Source organism: Tursiops truncatus, chromosome 6 (genome assembly GCF_011762595.2).
Source record: "Tursiops truncatus isolate mTurTru1 chromosome 6, mTurTru1.mat.Y, whole genome shotgun sequence".
Classification (NCBI taxonomy): Eukaryota; Metazoa; Chordata; class Mammalia; order Artiodactyla; family Delphinidae; genus Tursiops; species Tursiops truncatus.
In genome coordinates, this window is record NC_047039.1 from 93,211,986 (window position 1) to 93,234,006 (window position 22,021).

Consider the following 22,021-nt stretch of genomic DNA (forward strand, 5'->3'; position numbering starts at 1 on the left):
CTTTGCTTAGCCCTTTTCTATTTCTGCTCACTTTCGCTAGGCCATCTTATTCATACCAATGGATCCCAAAGACACTTGCAGGCTCTTGTTTCTTAAATATGCAGTCCCATTCCAGAACATTCTCCCACACTCCAATTGACCTGTCCAAAATTTAAAAAACCCCAATTCAAAACTATCCCAGAACCAACTTATTTTCCTACGCTGAGCATGTCACTAAATCCGTTGACTACACTTTTCAATAAATTCAAATCCATTCTTTCTCCTCCAGCTCCCACTGTCACTTAGTTCAGATCATCTCCCTGGGACAACTGCAAGGGTCTCTGTCTCTAATCTGAATTCACTTCTCTGTCTCTCTCCATTTTAACCTCCCATAATGATCTAACTGGAAACAAAACAAAAAATAAAAAACTGTGGAAATCCTTTCAACTGTTAACAACAATTGAAACAGAGAAGAGGCAAACTTCAGACTCCTTGGAACACCCCACAAGAGGTCTGGCCTCTACCTCATGCCTGAGCAAGTCTTCCATTACTTACCAACCAAACCACCTGGAGTTCCTGGAAAACACATTATTTCATGTCTTCTCATATTCTATTTTCATGATCGGAATTCCACCGCCTATCCACAAAGTGAACTCTCCTTTATTCTTCAGTCTTTCATTATAAAGTCTCAGAAGTCTCCTTCCTAAGTCACCCCCTAACACACACATCAGCAGCAGCAGTGCGTTGCTCGTGCCTTCCTATATGCCATCCCCTCTGCACCTTGCACATGAGAGACAGCATTCATCACACTAAACTCTATTCACTTGTGAGACAATTACTGGACTCTGAGCTCCTTGAGGACAAAGTCAGCACCATAATTATCTTTTTATCCTAATGTTCAGTGTGTCTGGCATAGAGACAGTCCTCATAAAAGGCTTGTTGGACAAAAGGAGAAATGAAGGCAGACAAGGAACCACTAGAAATGAAAAGTGAACCAAAAACTTGGTTTACCCCAAAATACACAGTATTGAAACACAGCTCTGTTTCCTAACCAGGGAATCTCCATTCATTCATTCATTCATTCATGCAACAAATACTGATTGAGCACCCACTGCATACAAAAAACCATTTCACACAAGAAACAAAGTGTGGGTAATAAAGGTCTTCCCAGCTTTTTCAATTCAAGAGCCTTTCTGGTCCATCCCACACATTCTTTTTCCAATAGCAATCAGAACAACAGAAAACACACACAGATGGGTAGGAAGATGTCCCTGTGATGGTTAAGCCCTATAGTTAACCTTCTTTATCACATCCCTTAACTCGTTCTTTCTTCCTTAACACACTCACCTACTTTTTTCATCATGGACTTGGAGTTCACCACTGCCTGCATAAACATCTACATTCCCAATTCAGTATCATACCAATTCTATATCTTGCCAATTCCATTTTCAAAAGTTACAGCTTCAACATGAAGAAATTCCCAAATGATTTGGCTTTATCTAAATCATACCTCCAAACAGGAACACAGGCAAACCGGCTTGAATAAGAAATCCACGATGGTATAAAGTGAGAGACAGATCTTCACATTACATAAACAAACACATTTTCAATGAAAAACAAAAGCCTTAACAGACCTAAGGGAAAACATAATAAACACTTTTATAATCCTAGAGTAGGGGAGGCTATTTTAGCATAATGCCAAAGCAAAAAGCCTAAACGACTGATAAAGGTGACTATCTAAACATTTAAAGCCTCTTCATATTTAAGAATAAAGAGATGCACACTGGAAAGATGTCTTACATTATATGAAAAGCTATTAATATCTCAAAAGTTTTAAAAAGAAGTAGTACATATATATTAAGTATATAATTTAAATGAATAAAAAAAAACTTACTCATGAGCATCCCAGTAGAAAAATGATTGTCAAGATGAACTGGAAATTTATGAGAAATACAAACATTCAATGCTAAGAAAAAGTTGTGCTTAACCTCTCCAATGATCAAAGAAATCTGAGTTTTAAAAATAAAATGTCATCTCCCCCGATACACTGATGATTTGTTTAAACTTGTAACACTCAGGGGTTAGTGAAGTATGGTACTTTCAAGTGCTGTGTTCAGGAGTTTCAATGTGGAGCAATGCTCCTCATACTTCAGGATGACTATGGCAATATCTATCAAAAACCAAACAAGTATACCCTTTGACCTAGCAATTTTGCTGCAAGCTATTTATCTTGAGGAAATAATCAGCCATCTATGCTAAGATATCTATATGAGGATATCCTTTGCAACAAAAATTGAAAGCAACCTTAAGGTCCCAAGGAAGAGGATTATTTAAGTAAATAAAAATGTAATCAGGGCTTCCCTGGTGGCGCAGTGGTTGAGAGTCCGCCTGCCGATGCAGGGGACGCGGGTTCATGCCCCGGTCTGGGAAGATCCCACATGCTGCGGAGCGGCTAGGCCCGTGAGCCATGGCCACTGAGCCTGCGCGTCCAGAGCCTGTGCTCCGCAACGGGAGAGGCCACAACAGTGAGAGGCCCGCGTACGTACAGCAAAAAGAAAAAAAAAAAAGTCATACTGTAGACTTCCTTTCCAGGAATACTGAGGACAAAATACCCTGAAAACCCTCCTACTACAAAAACACCTAAAACTGCTGGGTGTATGAACACATATGTAACATACACACACACACACGTGCGCGCGCACGTACGTGCACACATCCCTACCTACCTTTTTAAATGCTTAGCCAAGTTGGCTAAAAAAGTAATGAACCCCCTGAGAAGCCAAATTATGTCAAGGTAAAAGAACACATAACTTAGCAACCAGTTATATCCCAATCCCACGTGACCTCTGGTTGTGACTTTTACAAGCAGAAATCAAGTGGGAAGTCGAAGTCAGATCAAAAAGCTGGGACATCCCACCCTCAACAGGTGAACAAGGGGGAAAAGTACTGACCCATGTCACATAGGGAGAGGATAAAGAAACATGACTGTCTCAGATTTGGATCTAAGCAGGAAGGTGCCTCCTCTGAGAATTTCTATCCAGACATTTGCCCCTAATACACTGGGAGCCTAAATTCATACTACTGCTGTGGCCACCCAAAAACCTCAACTGGGATATTTAAACTGATGTGGACATGAGTTGATAGTGCCCTCAAGGCATCAGTAGAAGCAAATACAAGTTCTTTGTATTTCACTTTAAGTTCTCAAAGAATTACTAGAGGAAAACTTCTTAGAAACATGAGCTCACATCAAAAAAAAAAAAAAAAAATCACAGAACACATGAGGAAGCAGGTCAGCACATACCAGAGTCATCAAAAACAACAAATAGCAGAATCAGACCTACAAAGTTTACAGAAAATGGAATTATCAGATACAGACCGTAAAAGTAAAATGCTTAATATGTTTAACAATAAAAGAGGATACAGTAAAGGAATGGTACATTTTACAAGACACGAATTTGAAAAAGATTCAGAGTTTCTAGAAATGAAAACCATAACTCACTGTGTGAGATAACTACCTGATTAAGTGCAACCAATGAGAAAATCAGTAAATGAGACTTACTACAAAAAAAAAAAAATTACACAGAATGGAGGACAGAGGCACAGAGATGAGAATTTGAAAGTGAGGTTCAGAGGCAGGAATGATATTGAAAAGGTCTCATAATCATCTAAGTGGGGATCCAGAACCACAGAACTGCCAGAACAGAAGTGTTACTCAAAGAAATAATGGACAAAAATGAACCAGAACTGGTGGTAGACATGAATCCTCAGATACAGGAAACAGCAAGATCAATAAAAAGAAATTCACACCAAAACAAACTTAATAGTGCATTTACTGACAAAAAATATTTGATACATTTCTAAGTTAAAAAAAAAGCAAAACCACAAAAAACCCTACAAAGCAATATATACTCTAGTACTTTTATTTTTTTTTAAGTATGCATTTACTATCCCAAGTAATGATTTTGAAACCATAATTAAAAATCTTCCAACAAACAAAAGTCCAGGACCAATTGGCTTCACACGTGGATTCTATCAAACATTTAGAGAAGAGCTAACAACCATCCTTCTCAAGCTCTTCCAAAAAATTGCAAAGGGAGAAACACTCTCAAATTCATTCTAAGAAGCCACCATCACCCTGATAGTAACCAGAAAAACATGTCACAAAAAAATTATAGACCAATATCACAGATGCAAAAAACCTGAACACAACACTAGCAAACAGAATCCAACAACACATTAAAAGGATCATACACCATGATCAAGTGGGATTTATCCAAGGGATGCAAGGATTCTTCAATATACACAAATCAATCAATACAATACACCACATTAACAAATTAAGGAATAAAAACCATATGATCATCTCAATAGAAGCAGAAAAAGCTTTTGACAAAATTCAACACCATTTATGATAAAAACTCTCCAGAAAATGGGCATAGAGGGAACGTACCTCAACGTAATAAAGGCCATATATGACAAACCCACAGCAAACATCATACTCAATGGTCAAACACTGAAAGCATTTCCACTAAGATTAGGAATAAGACAAGGGTGGCCACTCTGGCCACTCTTATTCAACATAGTTTTGGAAGTCCTAGCCACAGCAATCAGAGAGGAAAAATAAAAGGAATACAAATTGGAAAAAAAGTAAAACTGTCATTGTTTGCAGATGACATGACACTATACATAGAAAATCCTAAAGATGCCAACAGAAAACTGCTAGAACTAATCAATGAATCCGGTAAGGTTGCAGGATACAAAATTAATGCATAGAAATCTCTGGCATTCCTATACATCAACAATGAAAAATCAGAAAGAGAAATTAAGGAAACACTCCCATTTACCACAGTAACAAAAGGAATAAAATACCTAGGAAAAAACCTGCCTAAGGAGGTGAAAGACTTGTACTCAGAAAATGATAAAACACTGATGAAAGAAATCAAAGACGACATAAACAGATGGAGAAATATACCATGTTCTTGGATTGGAAGAATCAATATTGTGAAAATGACTATACTACCCAAAGCAATCTACAGATTCAATGCAATCCCTATCAAACTACCAATGGCATTCTTCACAGAATTAGAACAAAAAATTTTATAATTTGTATGGAAACACAAAAGACCACAAACAGCCAAAGCAATCTTGAGAAAGAAAAATGGAGCTGGAGGAATCAGGCTCCCTGACTTCAAACTATACCACAAAGCTACAGTAATCAAGACAGTATGGTACTGGCACAAACACCGAAATATAGATCAATGGTACAGGAATAGAAGGCCCAGAGATAAACCCACACACATATGGGCACCTAATTTATGACAAAGGAGGCAAGAACACACAATGGAGAAAAGACAGCCTCTTCAATAAGTGGTGCTGGGAAAACTGGACAGCTACATGTAAAAGAATGAAATTAGAACACTACCTAACACCATACACAAAAATAAACTCAAAATGGATTAAAGACTTAAATGTAAGACCAGACACTATAAAACTCTTAGAGGAAAACATAGGAAAAACACCCTTTGACAAGATCTTTTTTGACCCACCTCCTAGGGTGACAAAAATAAAAAAAATTTTTAAATGGGACTTAATTAAACTTAAAAGCTTTTGCACAACAAAGGAAACCTTAAACAAGACGAAAAGACAACCCTCAGAATGGGAGAAAACATTTGCAAATGAAACAACAGACAAAGCATTAATCTCCAAAATATACAAACAGCTCATGGAGCTCAATATCAAAAAAACAAACAATCCACTTAAAAAATAGGCAGAAGATCTAAATAGACATTTCACCAAGGAAGACATACAGATGGCCAAAAGGCACATGAAAAGATGATCAACATCATTATTTATTAGAAAAACGCAAATCAAAACTACAATGAGGTATCACCTCATACCAGTCAGAATGACCATTATCAAAAAATCTAAAAATAATAAATGCTGGAAAGGGTGTGTTATAAAGGGAACCGTCATGCACTGTTGGTGGGAATGTAAATTGATACAACCACTATGGAAAACAGTATGGAGGCTGCTTAAAAAACTAAAAATAGAACTACCATATGACCCAGCAATCCCAGTACTGGGCATATACCCTGAGAAAACCATAATTCAAAAAGACACATTTACCACAATGTTCATTGCAGCCCTACTTACAATAGCCAGGACACGGAAGCAACCTAGTGTCCATCGACAGATGAATGGATAAAGAAGATGTGGCACATATATACAATGCAATATTACACAGCCATAAAAAGGAACAAAATTGACTTCTTTGTAGTGAGGTGGATGGACCTAGAGTCTGTCGTACAAAGTGAATTAAGTCAGAAAGAGAAAAACAAATACTGTATGCTAATGCGTACATATGGAATGTAAAAAAAACCCAAAAAACAAAATGATACTGATGAACCTAGTTGCAAGACAGGAATAAAGATGTAGACATACAGAATGCACTTGAGAACATGAGGTGGAAGGGGGAAGCTGGGGCAAAGTGAGACTAACACTGACATATATATACTACCAAATGTAAAATAGTTAGCTAGTGGGAAGCAGCAGCATAGCCCAGGGAGATCAGTTCCGTGCTTTGCGATGACCTAGAGGGGTGGGATAGGGAGGATGGGAGGGAAGTTCAAGAGGGAGGGGATATGGGGACATATGTATGCATATGGCTGATTCACTTTGCTGTACAACAGAAACTGACACAGTACTGTGAAGCACTTATACTCCAATAAAGACCTATTTAAAAAATATGCATTTATAGACATGTACATACTTGAAAATAATGGTTTAAAAATGGTTAATGTTTATTTTTAAGTGGAAAGACTTCTGTCAGCATTTGCTTTATGCTTTTTATCTTTTCCAGAGGTTCTGAACTGTACATGTATCATTTTTAAAATAAGAAAAGTTACTAAATATTAAAATTTTAACAATATGAAATGCATCAATGTCTTTTAATATATGAAGAGACATATACCAAAGATATTAACAGCTAATATTCCTAGTTCGTAAGAATTTGGATTTTCCCCTACAGTTTCTAATCAATGACCAAACAAATTATAAGCACAAATGCAGAGGGGGAAAGAGTTGGTATTTGAAAACATTAAAAGTGCTTTTATTTTGGATGCTTAGTTACATGGTTTATAATTTTTGTGTATTTTACAAATTTTCATTTGTTATATTGTTTCTATTGCTTATATTTTACACAATTATTGTTTCACAATTAAGAAAACAATTTTTAACATATGCATGTGGATACACAGGTGGGTCATCTGGCCATAGATTGCAGGTAAAATTTTGTGCAAGAAAACCTCATTTTAAAATAATCAAGACATGAGAGCTTGAAGATGGCGGAAGAGTAAAACGCGGAGATCACCTTCCTCCCCACAAATACATCAGAAATACATCTACACGTGGAACAACTCCTACAGAACACCTACTGAACGCTGGCAGAAGACCTCAGACCTCCCAAAAGGCAAGAAACTCCCCCACGTACCTGGGTAGGGCAAAAGAAAAAAGAAAAACAGACAAAAGAATAGGGACGGGACCTGCACCACTGGGAGGGAGCCGTGAAGGAGGAAAGGTTTCCACACACTAGGAAGCCCCTTCGTGGGCGGAGACTGCGGGTGGCGGAGGGGGGAAGCCTCAGAGCCACGGAGGAGAGCGCAGCAACAGGGGTGCAGAGGGCAAAATGGAGAGATTCCCACACAGAGGATCGGTGCCGACCAGCACTCACCAGCCTGAGAGGCTTGTCTGCTCACCCGCCGAGGCAGGCGGGGCTGGGAGCTGAGGCTCCGGCTTCGGAGCTTAGATCCCAGGGAGAGGACTGGGGTTGGCACGTGAAAACAGCCTGCAGAGAGTTAGTGCGCCACGGCTAGCTGGGAGGGAGTCCAGGAAAAAGCCTGCAGCTGCTGAAGAGGCAAGACTTTTTCTTCCCTCTTTGTTTCCTGGTGCACGAGTAGAGGGGATTAAGAGCGCCGCTTAAAGGAGCTCCAGAGATGGGCATGAGCCGTGGCTATTAGCGCGGACCCCAGAGACGGGCATGAGACTCTAAGGCTGCTGCTGCCGCCACCAAGAAGGCTGTGTGCAGCACAGGTCACTATCCACACCCCCCTCCCGGGAGCCTGTCCAGCCCGCCACTGCCAGGGTCCCGTGATGCAGGGACAACTTCCCCGGGAGAACGCACGGCGCGCCTCAGGCTGGTGCAACGTCATGTTGGCCTCTGCTGCCGCAGGCTCGCCCCACATCCGAACCCCACCCCCCACCCCCAGCCTGAGTGAGCCAGAGCCCCCGAATCAGCTGCTCCTTTAACCCCATCCTGTCTGAGCGAAGAACAGATGCCCTCAGGCGACCTAAACGCAGAGGCAGGGCCAAATCCAAAGCTGAATCCCAGGAGCTGTGCGAACAACGAAGAGCAAGGGAAATCTCTCCCAGCAGCCTCAGCAGATTAAATCTCCACAATCGACTTGATGTACCCTGTATCTGTGGAATACCTGAATAGACAACGAATCATCCCAAAATGAGAAGGTGGACTTTGGGAGCAACAATATATATATTTTCTTCCCTTTTTCTCTTTTTGTGAATGTGTATGTGTATGCTTCTGTGTGTGATTTTGTCTGTATAGCTTTGCTTTTACCATTTGTACTAGGGTTCTGTCCATTTTTTCTCCCTTTTTTTTATTGCTTAAAAATTTTTCTTAATAATTTTTATTTTAATTATTTTATTTTACTTCATTTTATTTTATCTTCTTTCTTTCTTTTCTTCCTCCCTTTTGTTCTGAGCCGTGTGGAGGACAGGCTTTCAGTGCTCCTTCCAGGCGTCAGTGCTGTGCCACAGAGGTGGGAGAGCCAACTTCAGGACACTGGTCCACAAGAGACCTCCCAGCTCCACACAATATCAAATGGGGAAAACCTCCCAGCGATCTCCATCTCAACGACAAGACCCAGCTCCACTCAATGACCAGCAAGCTACAGTGCTGGACATCCCACGACACACAACTAGCAAAACAGGAACACAACCCCATCCATTAGCACAGAGGTTGCCTAAAATCATAATAAGGCCACAGACATCCCAAAACACACCACCAGACATGAACTTGCCCAACAGAAAGACAAGATCCAGCCTCATCCACCAGAACACAGGCACTAGTCCCCTCCACCAGGAAGCCTACACAACCCACTGAACCAACCTTAGCCACTGGGGACAGACACCAAAAACAAAGGAAACTACGAACCTGCACCCTGCGAAAAGGAGACCCCAAACACAGTAAGTTAAGCAAAATCAGAAGACAGAGAAACACACAGCAGAGGAGGGAGCAAGGCAAAAACCCACCAGACCTAACAACTGAAGAGGAAATAAGCAGTCTACCTGAAAAAGAATTCAGAATAATGATAGTAAAGATGATCCAAAATCTTGGAAACAGAATGGAGAAAATACAAGGAACGTTTAACAAGGACCTAGAAGAACTAAAGAGCAAACAAAAAGTGATGAACAACACAATACATGAAATTAATAATTCTCTAGAAGGGATCAATAGCAGAATAACTGAGGCAGAACAACAGATAAGTGACCTGGAAGATAAAATAGCGGAAATAACTACTACAGAGCAGAATAAAGGTAAAAGAATGAAAAGATTTGAGGACAGTCTCAGAGACCTCTGGGACAACAACAAGCGCACCAACATTCGAATTATAGGGGTCCCAGAAGAAGAATAGAAAAGGGACTGAGAAAATATTTGAAGAGATTATAGTTGAAAACTTCCCTAATATGGGAAAGGAAATAGTTAATCAAGTCCAGGAAGCATAGAGAGTCCCATACAGGATAAATCCAAGGAGAAGCATGCCAAGACACATATTAATCAAACTATCAAAAATTAAAAACAAAGAAAACATATTAAGAGCAGCAAGGGGAAAACAACAAATAACACATAAGGGAATCCCCATAAGGTTAACAGCTGCTCTTTCAGCAGAAACTCTGCAAGCCAGAAGTGAGTAGCAGGACATATCTAAAGTGATGAAGGAGAAAAACCAACAACCAAGATTACCCTACCCTGCAAGGATCTCATTCAGATTTGATGGAGAAATTAACACCTTTACAGACAAGCAAAAGCTAAGAGAATTCAGCACCACAAAACCAGCTTTACAACAAATGCTAAAGGAACTTCTCAAGGCAGGAAACACAAGAGAAGGAAAAGACCTACAATAATAAACCCAAAACAATTAAGAAAATGGTAATAGGAACATACATATTGATAACTACCTTAAATGTAAATTGATTAAATGCTCCAACCAAAAGACACAGACTGGCTGAATGGATACAAAAACAAGACCTGTATATATGCTGTCTACAAGAGACCCACTTCAGACCTAGGGACACATACAGACTGAAAGTGAGGGGATGGAAAAAGATATTCCAGGCAAATAGAAATCAAAAGAAAGCTGGAGTAGCAATTCTCATATCACACAAAATAGACTTTAAAACAAAGACTATTACAAGAGACAAAAAAGGACACTACAAAATGATCAAGGGATCAATCCAAGAAGAAGATATAACAATTGTAAATATTTATGCACCCAACATAGAAGCACTTCAATACATAAGGCAAATACTAACAGCCATAAAAGCGGAAATCGACAGTAACACAATCATAGTAGGGGACTTTAACACCCCACTTTCACTAATGGACAGATCATCCAAAATGAAAATAAATAAGGAAACACAAGCTTTAAATGATACATTAAACAAGATAGACTTAATTGATATTTATAGGATGTTCCTTCCAAAAACAACAGAATACACATTCTTCCCAAGTGCTCATGGAACATTCTCCAGGATAGATCATATCTTGGGTCACAAAACAAGTGCTGGTAAATTTAAGAAAACTGAATCGTGTCAAGTATATTTTCCGACCACAATGCTATGAGACTAGATATCAATTACAGGAAAAAATCTGTAAGAAATACAAACACAAGGAGGCTAAACAACTCTACTTAATAACCAAGAGATCACTGAAGAAATCAAAGAGGAAATCAAAAAATACCTAGAAACAAATGACAATGAAAACATGATGACCCAAAACCTATGGGATGCAGCAAAAGCAGTTCTAAGAGGGAAGTTTATAGCAATACAATCCTACCTTAAGAAACAAGAGGGCTTCCCTGGTGGTGCAGCAGTTGAGAGTCCACCTGCCGATGCAGGGGACACGGGTTCGTGCCCCGGTCTGGGAAGATCTCACATGCCGCGGAGCAGCTGCGCCCGTGAGCCATGGCCACTGAGCTTGCGCGTCCAGAGCCTGTGCTCCGCAACAGGAGAGGCCACAACAGTGAGAGGCCCGCGTACGGCAAAAAAAAAAAAAAAGAAACAAGAAACATCTCAATAAACAACCTAACCTTACACCTAAAACAATTAGAGAAAGAAGAACAAAAAAAACCCCCAATGTTAGCAGAAGGAAAGAACTCATAAAGATCACATCAGAAATAAATGAAAAAGAAATGAAGGAAATGATAGCAAATATCAATAAAACTAGAATCTGGTTCTTTGAGAAGATAAACAAAATTGATAAACCATTAGCCAGACTCATCAAGAAAAAAAGGGAGAAGACTCAAATGAACAGAATTAGAAATGAAATAGGAGAAGTAACAACTGACACTGCAGAAATACAAAGGATCATGAGAGGCTACTACAGCAACTATATGCCAATAAAATGGACAACCTGGAAGAAATGGACAAATTCTTAAAAATGCACAAACTTCCAAGACTGAACCAGGAAGAAACAGAAAATATGAACAGGCCAATCACAAGCACTGAAATTGAAACTGTGATTAAAAATCTTCCAACAAACAAAAGGCCAGGACCAGAGGGCTTCTCAGGTGAATTTTATCAAACATTTAGAGAAGAGCTAACACCTATCCTTCTCAAACTCTTCCAAAATATAGCAGAGGGAGGAACACTCCCAAACTCATTCTATGAAGCCACCATCACTCTGATACCAAAAGATGACAAAGATGTCACAAAGAAAGAAAACTACATGCCAATATCGCTGATGAATGTAGGTGCAAAAATCCTGAACAAAATACTAGCAAACAGAATCCAACAGCACATTACAAGGATCATACACTATGATCAAGTGGGGTTTATCCCAGGAATGCAAGGATTCTTCAAGATACACAAATCAATCAATGTGATACACCATATTAACAAAGTGAAGGAGAAAAACCATATGATCATCTCAATAGATGCAGAGTAAGCTTTCAACAAAATTCAACACCCTTTTATGATAAAAATCCTCCAGAAAGTAGGCATAGAGAGAACTTTCCTCAAAATAATAAAGACCATATATGACAAACCCACAGCCAACATTGTCCTCAATGGTGAAAAACTGAAACCATGTCAACTAAGATCAGGAACAAGACAAGGTTGCCCACTCTCGCCACTATTATTCAACATAGTTTTGGAAGTTTTAGCCACAGCAAACAGAGAAGAAAAAGAAATAAAAGGAATCCAAATAGGAAAAGAAGAAGTAAAGCTGTCACTGTTTGCAGATGACATGATACTATACATAGAGAATCCTAAAGATGCTACCAGAAAATTACTGGAGCCAATCAATGAATTTGGTAAAGTAGCAGGATACAAAATTAAGGCACAGATATCTCTTGCATTCCTATACACTAATGTTAAAAAATCTGAAAGTGAAATTAAGAAAACACTCCCATTTACCATTGCAACAAAAAGAACACAATATCTAGGAATAAACCTACCTAAGGAGACAAAAGACCTGTCTGCAGAAAATTATAAGACACTGATGAAAGAAATTAAAGATGATCCAAATAGATGGAGAGACATACCATGTTCTTGGACTGGAAGAATCAACATTGTGAAAATGACTATACTACCCAAAGCAATCTACAGAATCAATGCAATTCCTATCAAACTACCAATGGCATTTTTCACAGAACTAGAACAAAAAATTTCACAATTTGTATGGAAACACAAAGGACCCCGAATAGCCAAAGCAATCTTGAGAAAGAAAAACAGAGCTAGAGTAATCAGGCTCCCTAACTTCAGACTATACTACAAAGCTACAGTAATCAAGACACTATGGTACTGGCACAGAAACAGAAATATAGATCAATGGAACAGGATAGAAAGCCCAGAGATAATAAACCCACGCACATATGGTCACCTTATCTTTGATAAAGGAGGTAAGAACATACAATGGAGAAAAGAAATCCTCTTCAGTAAGTGGTGCTGGGAAAACTGGACAGCTACATGTAAAAGAGTGAAATTAGAACACTCTCTAACACCATACACAAAAATAAACTCAAAATGGATTAAAGACCGAAATGTAAGGCCAGACACCATCAAACTCTTAGAGGAAAACATAGGCAGAACACTCTGTGACATAAATCACAGCAAGATCCTTTTAGACCCACCTCCTAGAGAAATGGAAATAAAAACAAAAATAAACAAATGGGACCTAATGAAACTTCAAAGCTTTTGCACAGCAAAGGAAACCATAAACATGACGAAAAGAAAACCCTCAGAATGGGAGAAAATATTTGCAAATCAATCAACTGACAAAGGATTAATTTCCAAAATTTACAAGCAGCTCATGCAGCTCAGTATTAAAAAAACAAACAACCCAATCCAAAAATGGGCAGAAGACCTAAATAGACATTTCTTCAAAGAAGAAATACAGATTGCGAACAGACACATGAAAGAATGCTCAACATCATTAATCATTAGAGAAATGCAAATCAAAACTACAATGAGATATCATCTCACACTGGTCAGAATGGCCATCATCAAAAAATCTAGAAGCAATAAATGCTGGAGAGGGTGTGGAGAAAAGGGAATCCTCGTGCACTGTTGGTGGGAATGTAAACCGATACAGCCACTATGGAGAACAGTACGGACATTCCTTTAAAAACTAAAAATAGAACTACCATACGACCCAGCAATCCCACTACTGGGCATATACCCTGAGAAAACCATAACTCAAAAAGAGTCATGTACCAAAATGTTGATTGCAGCTCTATTTACAATAGCCAGGACATGGAAGCAACCAAAGTGTCCATCAACAGATGAATGGATAAAGAAGATGTGGCACATATATACAATGGAATATTACTCAACCATAAAAGGGAACGAAACTGAGTTATTTGTAGCGAGGTGGATGGACCTAGAGACTGTCACACAGAGTGAAGTAAGTCAGAAAGAGAAAAAAAATATCGTATGCTAACACATATATATGGAATCAAAAAAAAAGGTCATGAAGAACCTAGGGGCAAGATGGGAATAAAGATGCAGACCTACTAGAGAATGGACTTGAGGATACAGGGAGTGGGAAGGGTAAGCTGGGACGAAGTGAGAGAGTGGCATGGACATATATACACTACCAAATATAAAATAGATAGCTAGTGGGAAGCAGCCACATAGCACAGGGAGATCAGCTCAGTGCTTTGTGACCACCTGGAGTGGTGGGATAGGGAGCGTGGGAGGGAGGGAGACGCAAGAGGGAAGAGATATGGGGCCATATGTATATGTACAACTGATTCACTTTGTTATAAAGCAGAAACTAACACACCATTGTAAAGCAATTATACTCCAATAAAGATGTAAATAAATAGATAAATATCACAGGCCGCAAAATAGGGACATTGCAATTCTCCTTACCAGTTTTTCACAAACACATGGGTGTTTCTTCAAAAACTGCATCTTTCTTTTTCTTTTCTCACAGGAAAACATTTAGATATGATATTATATATACTTAATAAAAAAGACATTGTTCTGGTTTATTAGGGAAAAATAATAATAATAATCAAAATTTTTGGACTTCCCTCGTGGCACAGTGGTTAAGAATCCACCTGCCAATGCAGGGGACACGGGTTCAAGTCCAGTCCAGTAAGATCCCACATGCCGTGGAGCAACTAAGCCCGTGTGCTGCAACTACTATGCCTGTACTCTAGAGCCCGCGAGCCACAACTACTAAGCCCGTGTGCCACAACTACTGAAGCCCGTGCACCTACAGCCCATGCTCTGCAACAAGAGAAGCCACCGCAATGAGAAGCCTGCGCACCACAACTAAGAGTAGCCCCCTCTCACTGCAACTAGAGAAAGCCCGCGTGCAGCAATGAAGACCCAACGCAGCCAAAAACAAATAATTTTAATCAAATAATCAAAATTTTATAAATCATGTGCCAATAAATAAATAAAATACTCTACTCTCCCCCCAAAATAAAATAATCAAAATTTAAAATCTGCTGCATATACATATATTTATATATAATGTTTTCAGAGACTTATGATGTTATGGGAAAGTGTTGCCTTTAAATGTTAAAATTTTAAAGCACAGAACGAAAGTATGTGCTGATCTCATACAGAAAGTGCAGGGGAATCACGGGCAGAAATAATAGAAGAATGCTAATGGTGGCCGTCCCTGGTGTCGCAGTTTCCTTCGTGCGTTAATATCAGGAAGGGAGAGAACAAGAGAGCCAGTCAGGGTTTCTCAATGTTGACACACATCTGGCCTCAATTTTGAGTCTTGGGAACAAGAGCAGTGAAAGCAAGAGAACCAGGAAAAAAGATAGGTAGGGGCTAAAACCACCTACCTAAAAAACACTTCAAAATTTACAATTATTGGCATTTAGAGAAAGAAAGTCCACATTTACTACGGCCTTTCAGCATAACGGCAGAAGACCGATGCAACGAAGAAAAAGGGGGAAAAGCTAATAATGTCTGGCTGCTGCCACTTCTCTTTCATGACATCAAAATCCACATCAGATACATGATTTCTGTGTTTATGTACAATATCCTTGAACTAGAAACCACAGATTTCAATCTCTAATTTATTCAGGAATAAAAATTCAGACCATAGGCAGCATACTTTTATGTGACTTTAAATATATGTTACTAGCTAATGATAGGAAAACCTCACATCGGCTCATGAGTTCACACAAATTGCCATGACTCCGTTTCCATAAGCAGATCTCTGAAGGCAGATCCCTAGGCAAAGAACAAGAACCTACAAAATATCAGGAGAAAACTTTTAATTTATTCTATCCAGCCGTCGTCTGATCTCTAAAAGAGTGATTCTGCAGTGCCTTCCAAATTCACAGCAGAACCGATGTATAAACATCAAATCATCAAAGACAGTTCAAGAGAGCACTTCATGTCTCGAAACATTACAAGCTAAAACTAAGAGCTTCTACACCTGCAAATAATAAACTTCAAAGGCAACCCAAAACCAGCCTGGCATTTATCATTTGTGAGCCTGAGAGAGAGAGAGAGAGAGAGAGAGAGAGAGAGAGAGAGAGAGAGAGGGAGGGAGAGAGGGAGAGGGAGGGAGGGAGGGAGGGAGGGAGAGAGAGAGAGGGAGAGAGAGAGGGAGGGGGAGGGAGGGGGAGGGAGGGAGGGAGGGAGGGAGTGTGGTGTGTAATCCATTGACCAACTATAGTTTACCTAGTCTTATTTTCACCTTGGATTCTTGTATAGAATCCTAAAACTTTCAAGTGTGCTGTTCATGAAATAAGTAGTATCTCACAATTGGAAGGAAACTGCTGAGGTCATCTAGTTCTTCCTCTTCCCCAATGCTTTCATCTCGTCTACATTCTCCATTATCTGCTGGAACACTTCCAATGACAGGAAGCTCACTCCCTTCCAAGGCCAGCCATGAAGTCCTTGGGCAGGTTGCTCGCTAGAAATTCTCTTAAATATAGTTCACATCATCCCGGCTGAAAAGCCCATCCAGGGGGCTCAGCTGCTCTTCTGTAATCAAACTGAATCTCATCCTTCCAACACCTGAAGGTGGATCAGGCAGACAAAGGTAGAGGTCGAGTCACCCATTTACTCCTTTCCTTTCTCAAAATTCCTATCTCATAGATCCTTTACAACCCCTTTTACAACCTAAAACACAATACAGTACCCTTGCTGAGTGCTTCTGACCAATCCAGAACACGGTGAAACCTACATCTCACTTGCTTTCATTTTAATTTTCAGATATGAGGTATTTAAAGAACACACTATCATGAAATAAAGTCTATAGTTTGAGATAACAGCCATTTCAAATGGGTCCAGCCTTGAAATATGCTATTACTGTGAAACTGAGAATTATAAAAAATTAAAGTCCCTAAAAGTTTCTCAAAGAAAATGTGGGGGAGAAAATATTTGCTAATGAAGCAACTGACAAAGGATTAATCTCCAAAATTTACAAGCAGCTCATGCCGCTCAATATTAAAAAAACAAACAACCCAATCCAAAAATGGGCAGAAGACCTAAATAGACATTTCTCCAAAGAAGATATACAGATTGCCAACAAACACATGAAAGAAGGCTCAACATTACTAATCATTAGAGAAATGCAAATCAAAACTACAATGAGGTATCACCTCGCACCGGTCAGAATGGCCATCATCAAAAAATCTAGAAGCAATAAATGCTGGAGAGGGTGTGGAGAAAAGGGAACCCTCGTGCACTGTTGGTGGGAATGTAATCTGATACAGCCACTATGGAGAACAGTACGGACGTTCCTTAAAAAACTAAAAATAGAATTACCATACGACCCAGCAATCCCACTTCTGGGCATATACCCTGAGAAAACCATAATTCAAGAAGAGTCATGCAGGAATAGAGATGCAGATCTACTAGAGAATGGACTTGAGGACACAGGAAGGGGGAAGGGTAAGCTGGGACAAAGTGAGAGAGTGGTAGTGTATATATGGACATATATACACTACCAAATATAAAATAGCTAGTGGGAAGCAGTCGCATAGCACAGGGAGATCAGCTCGGTGCTGTGTGACCAGCTAGAGGGGTGGGATAGGGAGGGTGGGAGGAAGGGAGACGCAAGAGAGAAGAGATATGGGGATATATGTATATGTATAACTGATTCACTTTGTTATAAAGCAGAAACTAACACACCATTGTAAAGCAATTATACTCCAATAAAAATGTTAAAAAAAAAAAAAGGAATCATGTACCACAATGTTTATTGCAGCTCTATTTACAATAGCCAGGACATGGAAGGAACCTAAGTGTCCAGCGACAGACGAATGGATAAAGAAGATGTGGCACATATATACAATGGAATATTACTCAGCCATAAAAAGAAACGAAGTTGAGTTATTTGTAGTGAGGTGGATGGACCTAGAGTCTGTCATACAGACTGAAGTAAGTCAGAAAGAGAAAAACAAATACAGCACGCTAACACATATATATGGAATCTAAAAAAAAAAATAAATGGCTATGAAGAACCTAGGGGCAGGACAGGAATAAAGACGCAGACGTAGAGAATGGACTTGAGGACACGGGGAGGGGGAAGGGTAAGCTGGGACGAAGTGAGAGAGTGGCATGGACATATATACACTACCAAATGTAAAATAGATAGCTAGCGGGAAGCAGCCGCATAGCACAGGGAGATCAGCTCGGTGCTTTGTGACCACCTAGAGGGGTGGGATAGGGAGGGTGGGAGGGAGTCGCAAGAGGAAGGGGGTATGGGGATATATGTATATGTATAGCTGATTCACTTTGTTATAAAGCAGAAACTAACACACCATTGTAAAGCAATTATACTCCAATAAAGATGTTTAAAAAAAAAAGAAAATGTGGTCTACCAGTAGAGTTTGTTAAAAATGCAGTCCTGAACCCTTCCCAGATTGCCTGAAACAGAATCTCTGTGAGAGGGTCCAAGACTTCGCATTTTAAACATACTCTCTGTTGATTCTGACGCAAAGTAAAAGGCAAGAACCCATGCCCTACCTTCACGGTCGCTAAATGATTACCGCTTAACCACACACAAACCCATCCATTCTCTCTCATCCTCTCATTCTCCCTCCGCCTCTATCTCCCGTAGGTCCACAAAGGCAGAATCCAAGTGACCAGTACAATCTGGGCTGGTTTCAACTGATGGTTAAACTGGTATTAGAAGCCAGTACTGGTAATCCCTTCTTTTAGTTCCAGTCCAAACTTGTCCCTACAGGGAGAACAGTATCTGGGATGTAGTAGGAGAATGAGGGAAGGGCAGCATATGAGACGGGGCTGAATTTACGGAAATAAATATCCTAAAGCAATTATTCACTGACACTTGATCCTTGGAGGTGGGTGGTAAAAAGCTGAGAAACTGCTCAATGTGGAGGACTTGCCAGAAGAAAGAAGAAAAGGAAGGCAAGGAATGAGAGGAGAAAAGTAAAACCCCAAGCAACAGAGGAGGGGGATTTCTGTGACCATAAAGACACACCAGTTGGATTTCAGCCCGTAGCTTTGTGAACGCTCTGGAGTTTCACCCTTACAATTTTCAAGCTTTCTTGTATTAATACTAAGCTTGATGTGATTTAGAAAATGCTTTTCCCCAAATAAGCAAACTCAAAATCCCAGTAGTTGATGTCTGCATTTGCTGCAACAAGAACTCAAGAGTCATCTTTATATGCTAGGATGAGGGTCAAATTTATCTCCTCCAACAACCACAAGAAATTCTACCACTGAACACAGAATGTGCCCTCACAGTTCTTTCCATTGTTTTGGGTCCTAGCTTTAAAAACGATACTTCGTTCTCATTCCAAATACAGATGCAAACTGCAGACAAAACATCTTACCGCAAAACTAATAATGCCCAGGACCGACAAATCCACAATAAAGAGGTTAAACTCCTAACCCGAAATGGTAAATGTAGTAACAATGACCTTTGCCATGCGGTAAAAGATGAATCCAGCTAACGTTACCTTTAAAAAGAACTTCAGTAACGCCTCTCCTTCCTGTCATAATTACTTCCCTACAGACCTCACAAGCCAGCTGTTTGGTGGAGACATTTCTGACCAATGTACTACTTCACCCTGTATGAACCCTACGAAACGTGCCCTAATAGATTCCAACGGCATGTAAAGAGGCCATAACCTGTCAAACATTTACAGTTACAAGGGGATCAATAAAAGGAGAAGTGTTAAATGGTTACTTTCCAGATTGCTGTATTCGGATTCCAAAACAACAAAAGGGAGGAAAAAAAGGATAGCAGTGGCTCAAAACAAATGACATTTTGTTAAATCATAGGGCTGGAAGGACCTTAAAGGTTATTTAGTAAATCCCTCCTACCCTCAAACAACTCAGTCATCAAGCAAGTCATTAGCAAGAGTAATTTCAACATACCCCCAAATCTGACCTCTCTGCTTAGCCCCTCATTACCCAGAACTGCCCCAGGGCACTTCAAAATCCCCTTTCTAACTGGAACTGTACATCCCTACAGCTGTTAGCACTCACATACGCTCTATCTGCCTTTGGATGTCAAAATATCCAGCTTCCTGCCCCCTCCATTTTCCCCTGTTCATGCAGCCTCAGTTCCCACAATATCCAGCCTAAATGTCACAGGCCACCCCCCCACCAGCCTGCTACCTCACACACTCCTTTCTGCCTTTTAACACCTCAGTTCTGATTAGTTCTGCCCCCACTCACAGCCTCCAGAGGCCCCATGGAGCAAATGTATGGATAAGATGAAGATGTCACTGCTCATCAGTTCTTCTCATCTCAGCAGAGCTCATGACAGCAGCCATTAATGGTGTCACTGCTCTTTGCTGTCTTCCATTTCTCCTGGTAGCTCTTCTAAGCCTTTAATCCTCTCAAATAAGCTCCATAACATTCACAACCATCGTGGAGAAATCAGTGGACATCAAGCAAGAAGCCTCTTGAAATTCTGCCCTTCCCCCCCTGCTCTCCCCTTCCAGCCATCACTTGAGTGATCTGGGCCATTCTTTCATACATCTTCTCTGGCTCACCCATCACGTGCCCTAGACACTCCTCTCAAACTTGCATGCACATTAGAATCACGAGGTGGCTGCCCCCGTGTCTGTCCCAAAGATGGGGTCAGAGGGTCTCAAGTGGAACCCCTGCATGTGATTTATTTTAAAAGCTCCCCCAACAAGGTGATTCTTAAAATAAGACAAGGTTGGGTACCATGGTCCAAGATCACTAACTACTCCCATGGTTTCAACTACCAAATCTGGAGCACTTTTCTGAGCTGTGTTCTCACATCTCTCAACGCATTCCAGAACCACCACTGCACATCCACAGGCATCTCAAACTCAACATGTACCAACTACACTCCTCATCCTTCCTGTTAGGGGCTGAACTGTGTCCCCAAAGATTCATATGTTGAAGTCGTAACACCTAGTACCTCAAAATCTGACCTTATTTGGATATAGGGTCTTTAATGAGGTAATCAAGTTAAAATGAGGTCTTTAGGGTGGACGCTAATCCAATATGGCTGGTGTCCTCAGAAGAAGAGGAAATTGGGATACAGACATATGCACACAGAGGAAAGATCATATGAAGATACACAGGGAGGGGGCCATCTACAAGCCAAGAGATGCCTCAAAAAAAAAAACCAACCCTGGGCTTCCCTGGTGGCGCAGTGGTTGAGAGTCCGCCTGCCGATGCAGGGGACACAGGTCCGTGCCCCGGTCCGGGAAGATCCCACATGCTGCGGAGCGTTTGGGCCCGTGAGCCATGGCCGCTGAGCCTGCGCGTCCGGAGCCTGTGCTCCGCAACGGGAGAGGCCACAACAGTGAGAGGCCCGCGTACCGCAAAAAAAACAAAACAAAACAAAAAACAAAAAAAAAACCCAACCCTGCCGACACCTTGATCCCGGGCTTCTAGCCTCCAGTTATGTGAAAATGTTCCATTGTTTAAGCTACCCAGTTTGTGGTACTTTGTCATGGCAGCCCTAGCAAACACATAGACTTCCCATGCCCTCCTTGCTCTCTCCTACTTCTCCATCTTAGTCAATGGAATCACCATTCATTCACCATTACTCCCCACTCTCCCTCGCCTACCATATCTACCCATTCACTAAATTGTGTCAATTCTTCCTCCTGAACATCTTTCACATCTGACTCCTTCCCTCCAAACCCACTATCACTGCCTTAATTCAGGTCCTAATCATCTCCTCTAGGATATTCCAAGTCCCTTCCCCCTACCACCATTTCCCTTAGCTGTGTGGAGACTAATCTTCCTGGAACAGATATCTAGCATGCCAATGGTCAGTTTTAAACCCTTCCATGTTTTCCCA

At 40.5% G+C, this 22,021-nt stretch overlaps 1 protein-coding gene across 6 annotated transcripts in view; it reads right to left on the reverse strand.

Annotated features, from left to right (window-relative positions):
• The window catches only part of LPAR1 (lysophosphatidic acid receptor 1), a 179,147-nt gene that overhangs the window by 137,896 nt on the left and 19,230 nt on the right, over positions 1-22,021 (reverse strand). Inside the window, exon 1 of one of the 6 annotated variants that reach the window (XM_073806391.1) lies at positions 7,709-7,828. The exons of the other annotated variants lie outside the window; for them this stretch is intronic. The gene's annotated coding sequence lies outside the window, so the exon portion shown is untranslated. Of the gene's footprint in view, positions 1-7,708; positions 7,829-22,021 lie in introns of those variants that run through there. 6 annotated transcript variants of the gene reach the window in all.